This window comes from Elephas maximus, chromosome 3 (genome assembly GCF_024166365.1).
Source record: "Elephas maximus indicus isolate mEleMax1 chromosome 3, mEleMax1 primary haplotype, whole genome shotgun sequence".
Lineage (NCBI taxonomy): Eukaryota > Metazoa > Chordata > Mammalia > Proboscidea > Elephantidae > Elephas > Elephas maximus.
This window is the reverse complement of record NC_064821.1, coordinates 139,755,394-139,763,446: the sequence shown is the minus strand read 5'-3', so window position 1 is coordinate 139,763,446 and position 8,053 is coordinate 139,755,394. Positions and strand designations below refer to the sequence as shown.

General features: G+C 40.5%; 1 non-coding gene across 1 annotated transcript; it reads right to left on the bottom strand.

Moving 5' to 3' along the window:
- Window positions 1-179: 179 nt before the first annotated feature.
- TRNAQ-CUG (transfer RNA glutamine (anticodon CUG)) lies at window positions 180-251 on the bottom strand. The gene has a single exon. It is a non-coding gene; the product is annotated as a tRNA-Gln (tRNA).
- Between the last annotated feature and the right edge of the window lie 7,802 nt (window positions 252-8,053).

Sequence of the window (8,053 nt, the reverse complement as noted above, 5' to 3'; positions counted from 1 at the left end):
GGCGGAAAAGGCCACGGGGAGCAGGATCTGGAGCAGTCACACTTCTTCCCTCCCGGCCCTAAACCTTCCTAGCTCCTAAATGAAGATCAGAGGTGGGACGAGGAAAGGGGAGTAACAAGTTTCATTCACAATTTAAGGATTTTTTTTTTTTTTAAATCCTTCATCTAAGGTAAGTACTAAGGTTCCACCGAGACTTGAACTCGGATTCCTGGATTCAGAGTCCAGAGTGCTCACCATTACACCATGGAACCACCGTGAATCTTTGTGCCTATATTGCAGTACTAATCCCCAAATCAACTGCACACCGAGTCGATTCTGACTCATATCTATGATCATTTCAATAAAAAAAAAAAAAAAAGAGAAAACCTCTTGCCATCCAGTGGATTCCGAATCATAGGGACCCTGTATGAGCATCTCAGTAGAGGTGTGTGAATACTCATTTAGCATCCATAGTTTCCAGGACTAATCTCGAGGCAGTCCTCAGTCAGACAGGACTTGAGGATCGTTGACCTGTTTGAGCGGATCCATCCCCCTTGCTTTCTTTCTGCACCTCCCTTTTTATTGACTTCTATCATTTCATTTGCATCTCAGGAAATTGAGGTAAAATCCACTTTGGGTTTAGGGCAATGGCACAGCTCTTTAAGCCTCTGTCATAAATCACATACTTGGCCTCATTTACCAGAGTTCCCTGTCCGAAGGTGAAATTTCTGCAAACAGTGTTATTTTCCTTTTCTCTGCCTTCACCCATTTCTCATTGCCCAGGGAGGGCAGATGATCGTCAGGGCAGGACTTGGGACTTCCTGGGTGGCTTGTCCAAATAGCACCTATTACTCTCCAAAGCCACCACAGCTTCCTACGTGCAATATAGAAAGGTGTCTCAGCAGTGTTTTATCTGAGGAGTGGGTTTGGTAGGCAGGAGAACTCTCATTTTCTTCTTCATACATTTCTTTTTTGATAAGTTTTTCTTACAACAAACATATTTGTTAGATATACAACAACAACAAAAAAAACAATTAATCTTGTTTAACATTTCTACGCTCAAACAAACCAGACTAACCTCATCTGCTGTGACTCAAAATTGACCACATGCTGTTGAGGCTACAAGACAGGGCTCTGTCACCTATACATACAGCTGCAGTCTGTTTTCTGAGAGCTTGGCCACATCCATTACATTCCAATTTCTCAATATATCATGACTCAGAAACCTCACAGTTTTTTGTTTTTTATAAGTGCAGTAAAGATTTAACTTCTTCCAAAGAAATGAGTCTTTGCCCTTAGTTTCTTGGAGATAACTCTAAACCAAAACCAAAACCAAAATAAAAACAAAAAAATTAAACCCTTTTCTGTCAGGTTGATTCTGACTCCTAGTAACCCTATAGGACAGGGTAGAACAGCCCAATAGGGCTTCCAAGGATGTAACTCTTCACCCACACCGATTGCTACATCTTTCTCCCTTAGAGTGGTTGGTGGGTTCAAACCGTCAAGCTTTTGGTTAGAAGCCCAGCACTTACCCACTGTTTCTCCAGTGCTCCTTGAGATAACTCTAAGTGCTTGGAATTTGCTGAGTAATTGAGACGCCTTTGTTTTCTGTAGGCCTCCAGACCACACTTGAGGGTTTATTCTAATAAGGTGACTCAAGTTGGGGCTGGCAAAGCTAGAAAGAGGAACTCCTGATATCAGCCAGCCTGGGGCAGGGAAGTGCAGAGAATGGGGAAAAAATTCATTCAAGCATGCCTAAGTAATGAGGCTTAGAAAAAGGCTTTGGACACAGACGCTCCATGGGCTTCCTGATTGGTGAGAGACATCTATGCACATGCAAGGGTAGTGTAGCCCTTTTTGAGACAACGACTCTCCACATTCAGAACCTTCCCAGTCCTTGCCCTATGTGTCTCCTCTTTTGTATTTTTTTTGCTATAAAACCGTAATTATAAGTATAGGACTTTCTGTGAATTCTGTGAGTCATTCCAGTGAATTATCAAACCTGAGCCAGCAGGTCAGAAGTGAGGGGAATGAGCTCCTCCCAGCTTATGGCTGGCATTCTGAAGGGGTAGAGGGAACTTCTGAATATGTAGCCAGCTGGTCAGAAGTGAGTGGGTCACGAGGACTCCCAAGGTTGCAGCTGGTATCTGTGCCCTTTACTTGTGAGGTCTGCTCTAGCTCCAGGTGCTCAGAGTCAGAGGAAGATGCTGCATGTGTACCTGGTGTCAGAACAAAAGTGGAACAGAATTGAATTGATAGTAGGTAGATTTGGGTTGATCAATAAATATTTGGAGTTAGAGAAGTGGGAATTGATTTGAGCTTTTCCTACATGTAAATATATCAATGTATCCAGAGGCACTCATTGTTGTGTCACAGGCCATGTGTATCCAAGTTGCCTTACCGTATTGTCTCATTATTTCATTTATGTACACAAAACAGCACAACACTAAATACCTGTATAATAGATGTAAACTTTGTATTTAAATTATATACATAGTTTAAATACCTTACAAAATTCCCTTTCTTCTTCCTAAGGCTAGTTTGTGCCTTTGAAAAGTGAGTTTGATCACTTGGGCTAATGATTTCAAAATGGTTAGACTGCATATAAGACATTAAAGAATGACCTGGTCATGCATACACAAAATGGAGTTCTATGTGGCCAAAATGTGAGGATCTCTATGGACTGCTGTTGAGTTATTGCTAGGAAAAATTGTTTATGTGAAAAGAAAAAGCAAAACAAGAAGTGCAAAAAAAGTATACAATATTCTACCTTTTCTTTAAGAAAGGAGAGGATAGATATATTTGTACTTATTATTAATACATGCTTATTTTTCAGGAAGGTTAAGCCAGAAGGTAACAAAAATGTTTTCTTCTAGGGAATGTGGTTTAAGCTATAGAAGTGATGGTGAGGCTTTGCTAAATATTATCTTTTTTTATATGGTTTTGATTTTTAAATGATGTGATGTTTTACATTTTCAAAAAAAGAAGAAAAAGAAAACACTACAATTGGTAAAAGTGGAACCAGTTAAATTTAACTGTATATCAAAATGACAATACAATCACACAGAAAATAATCAAGTAGATTTGAAATGCAGTTCTCTGGGATTCATAGTGGTGTATATTCTTATGTCAGAAGAATCTGCAAAGAAATTTTGAACTTTGCTTTGCAGATTTATTGTTGATAGTCATGTTGATGGAATAATTTGGAAACAATTTTGTGTGTATTATAGGATAGCACACATGAGTAAATGTATTAAAAATTGTTTGGAATCAGGGTTATCAACACGAGAGAGAAGAGATAAAAATATGGACCAGGGGAAGTTGAGGAAGAACCTCTTGGTGCTGGATTGGGATTGAAAGTGTCAGTATAAGCTCATGAATTAAATATGAATATTTGCTCACCATGTCCACTTACGGAGCCTAGAAGCAATGTTGCCTAGGGGCTACATCTTTGTTGTGAATGCCATTTGCCACCAAAACAACCAGATTCCTTGGAGAAATGGGTGATTTTGGAAAGTTGAACTTGGAACTTCTTGTTCCAGAAAGGAAGAATGTGCTCCTTGATTCATGGAAACACGTAAAAAAATCACAGGCACCAGCTTGAAAAGATCCAATCTGGTCGAAAATGAGAGAATTTGAGCATCAAAAACAATAATAGTAATGGATAATAACACATTGACCTAATAAAAAGAAGCCATGAGTTCATAGAATCTAAGATTGGGGAGGGAAGTGCTATAATAAAATAAGATTGGGCGGGGGGGAAGCTCTAAATAAAAAGCCTTGACTAGAGAAAACTGCACTCCTACTGATAAAAAATAGTCCTGCATCCCCTCAGATTGTGGCAGTGTATTCTGATATTCAGGTGGCCTGCATTAGTGTGCGGAGAAGAAAAGGCCGAGAGGAGGTAGGAGAAGCAGCAGCAAGGAAAGAAGAAAAGGAAGAGAGAAACCGGGAAAAGTTTAAGAACTGCGCCATTGGGAGAGAGGCACATGGCCCCACTCACTTAGCAGTTTAAGCCAATGTTTTCATGTACTTATGACAATTGAAATCTCATTCATGTCAGTGTTTGAATAATTGAGGGTAATAGAGTTAAAGGCAAGTCTATCTATAACTAAGGTGTGAGTAGGCCGACAGACTTATTTCTGTGCATTTGATGGGTTTTGTTTTTATTCTTTGAATTTTTTGGTTTTTCTATGACTGTATCTAGGAAAGACTTAGGGTGTGGTAGCTTTATTTTGGAGCCCTGAGGGCACAGTGGTTAAGAGCTCTGCTGTTAAGCAAGAGGTTGGTAGTTCAAGTCCACCAGCGGCTCCTTTGAAACCCTAAGGGGCAGTTCTACTCTGTCCTACAGTGTAGTTATGAGTCAGAATTGACTTGATGGCATTGTGTTTTTTTTTTTTTTTCTGGTTTTAGCTTTGTTTTATTTCTAGAAGGCTAAAATATGGTTAATTTTCCTCAAACAATATTATTGAGTGTCTATCATGCAATTTCCAATGAAAACTTCTCAATTTAATTAAAAAAAAAACTATTTTATTTGGTCAGGCATGAATCAATTCACTAAAGCACTGTTTTTCAAACTCATCTGCTGTCTACATACGTCAGAATCATCCAGATAGCTTGGTAAAAATAAAGATTCCAGGCACAAGGATTGGTCTTCATTTGCCTGCAGCAACAAAGGAAGAAGGAGAGTCAGAAATAGGAGAATAAAATAGAATGGGTGGCTAATTGCCTCCATGAACAACCACCTCCTTTTTATTGAGACGGGAAGAAAAGGATTGCGCCTAGCTATATTGTACATTTTGATCAAAGATTCTATGAAAGAATCCTGATCAAATGGGGGAAAACATAGAACAGAATTTCAAATTCTCCTGGAATCAGATTTTCTGGAACCATGGAGGCTGGACGAACCCCTGAAACTATTACCCTCAAGTAATCTTTAAACCTTCAATAAAGATATCCCCTGAAGTCTTCTTAAAACCAAAAAATAGCTTAGCTCAACCAGTAAAGAATGTCTGCCTTGAGCATTATGCTCTTTTCAGATCTATTTATATGGATCAAACTGGCAATAGCCACTTAAAAGATTAGATAGGAAACTTGGGGGGCAGTGAGTTAATGTTAATGGGGAAGGAACAACTCAGAAAGGAGGGTTGCACAACTTAAAGAATGTAATCCATGTCGCGAAATTGTACATGTAGAAACTGTGGAATTGGTACATGTTTTGCTGTGTATATTCTCACCACCAACAACAAAAAGTAAAATAAATTATTTAAAAAAAAAAAAAAAGCAGATTCTAAGACCTAAAGGCTATGAAATCACTGGAAGAGGAGCCCAGGAATTTTCTCCCAAAAACACTCTGGTAATTCCAGAGCACATGAATTAGAGAACTGTGTGGACTTTCGTATAATATATGGTTTGGGGAGCAAAGACCACATTCTTCAACTTACACCTCAATCACTAGAGTGTGACCTTTTCGAAGGCAGTGATTGTATTGCCATCTTTGTACCCTCAGACTAGAATCTGGCCCAGGACTGGGAAATAAGGTAGGAGGGGAAAAAAAAACTCACAATTACTTATTTACAAATAGTTTGCCTTAAAGCCAGTAAAAGGGCTAAACTATTTACCTAGTTCCCTTCCATGTTGAACAGGTAACTATAGTACTATCAGGGCAGGCCCACATTTCTAGGTGCGTTAGGGACCAGCGATGGCTTTACTTCCTGCTTGGCTCCAGGTAGATAGTTTGCACAGCGGGAGTGTATGAGTCTTTACCTATCAAATTCTGTGAGAGTCCCCTGTGCAGGGTCCAAAAAGTGTTAGCAAGGCTGCTACCTCTATGATTTAAAAAGTAAATCGGAGCTAAATAGCATAACCATGTGGAAAAAATATGCATCAAAACAGGTAATAAGTGAAAATACGGGAAGATGATAATAAACAGAAGGGGTGTTCGTAAGTCATGAAGGGGCGGTCATGATTCCAGGGAGGATTGTAATCATACCATTTCCAGGAAAGTGTCTTTCAGCCAGAAAATAATACTCTTAGATATTGCTTGTAGATCTGACACTGACTAATGCTGAAAAAAACTTACAGACCTTTTTTACAGAAGACAGAAGCTGGATTCCTGCTGATTTGAAGGAGCAAAAGCAGCCTTACCTCGTACACCCAGCCCTTTCCTTCACCCTGGAGAATATGCCCAGAAAAGGTGGATTTTGAGAATAGAGCCAATAAAACAAAACAAAAACAGAAGTGCAACTCTAGCTCAACCCTATGGTCCTGTAATTAAGATCTCAAAACCTAAGGTCTGAATGGACACAGGTTTCTGAGTTGAGGAGATCCCTGCACTTTTACCAGGAGAAGCCTTTGCCTAAGTTCAGAGACCAGGAAAATGGGATTGTGTTGATGAAAGTGTGAACCTGACTGTGGAGGAAAACCTGAATTCCTGACTGACTGGATGTGGGATGAGAAAGACCTATGTCAAAGAGAACTATCACCATCGGTTGGAATTGACACCACAACAACCGATTGGTTTGGTTATTTTGGGGGATGGGAGGATGATGGATTTGGCATCAACTAGTGGAGGAAAACTTTAGGTGCAGCAAATTTTAGGGGGAAGATCTGAAGTTCGGTTCAGGGTTCCCACTTCCCCCACTCCAGAGCCCTGCTGGAAAGCGATTTCGATCCAAGCTGTCTCCTTTTCTGCATCTGAGTCCTTTTTGAGTTTGGAGGTAATGGTCTAGGTGCTGGGCCTTCACTTTCTTCTCATCCAGGGCGCCTCCTCTCCCACCTCTGGCGGCAACCTCGGACGCTGCCAGGCTGCGCGGCGCGCTCTGCACCTGCTGCAGAACAAAGGTGCATCTCTAGGTCAGGTCTGAGGTGCCCGGCCGGGACTAGCCAAATCGCTCCAAGACTTGTGGGCCTGATGTGCCCCTCCGGCGCCGACTGGCGGGCAGACCGCCAGGCTTTTCACGTGCTGACTCCTTTTTTGATGGAAAAAAAAAAAAAAAATGGAAGCAGGGAGGAAATGCTCTGTGGGGAGTGCAGGGAGGGCTGCTTCTGGGAGCCAGGGCAAGCAGCACAATTCCCGGGCCTTCATGCAAAGGATATCCTCACCCGAGGGGTCGTACTCAATTGTTATCCTTTATTTTGAATTCTGTCAATAAAAAATTTTGTGCAAATTCGCTTCCTTCTTGTGTGAGTACCTACATAATATCCTTGATTTTGCCTCTTGGCCCACAAAGCCCAAAATATTCACTGTCTGGTCCATTACAGAAAAAAAGGTTGCTGACCTCTGCACTAACAATGCCCAACACTCCACAGGAAGGACACCCAGAGATCTCTTTTGCCCATATCCAGGTCTTGACCAATTTTTTTCTGACAACCAATAGAATTCCTTATTTGTTTTGTTCTGTGGCATCCCTAGGGCTGGTGTCATCTAGTGTGGTAACATCTCCTCTTTATTGTGAAAATATGTATGACACATTTGCCAGTTTAACATTTTTCAGGTGTATAATTCACTGCTCTGAATTAGGTTAATCATTATGTGCAACCATCACCCATAATCCTTGCCAAGTCTGTCATCATCACGAACAGAAACTCACTGCTTCCTAAATAGTGACTCCCTTTTGCCCCCTCCGTCGCACCGTGGTAACTACTAATAAACTTTAGTCTCTATCCATTTGCCTAGTTTTGTTATTTCACGTAGGTGTGATCATACACTACCCTTTTGTAACTGACTTATTCCACTCAGCATAATGTTTTCAAGGTTCACTCATGTTGTAGCATGTATCAGGACTTCCTTTCTCTTTTGGCTGAGTAGTATTTCACTGTATGTATATACCACATTTTGTTTATTCATTCATCCATCAAAAATGAAAAATTTTTTTAATGAAAAATTTTTTAATAAAAAATTTAATTAAAAAAATTAAAACTGAACATTATGTCAAATGACTATGCTGGTGCAGCGGTTAACCAAAAGGTTGGTAGTTCGAACCTACCAGGTGCTCCTTGGAAACTCTATGGGGTAGTTCTACTGTGTCCTAAAGGGCCACTATGAGTCGGAATCCTCTCGGTGGCAACAGGT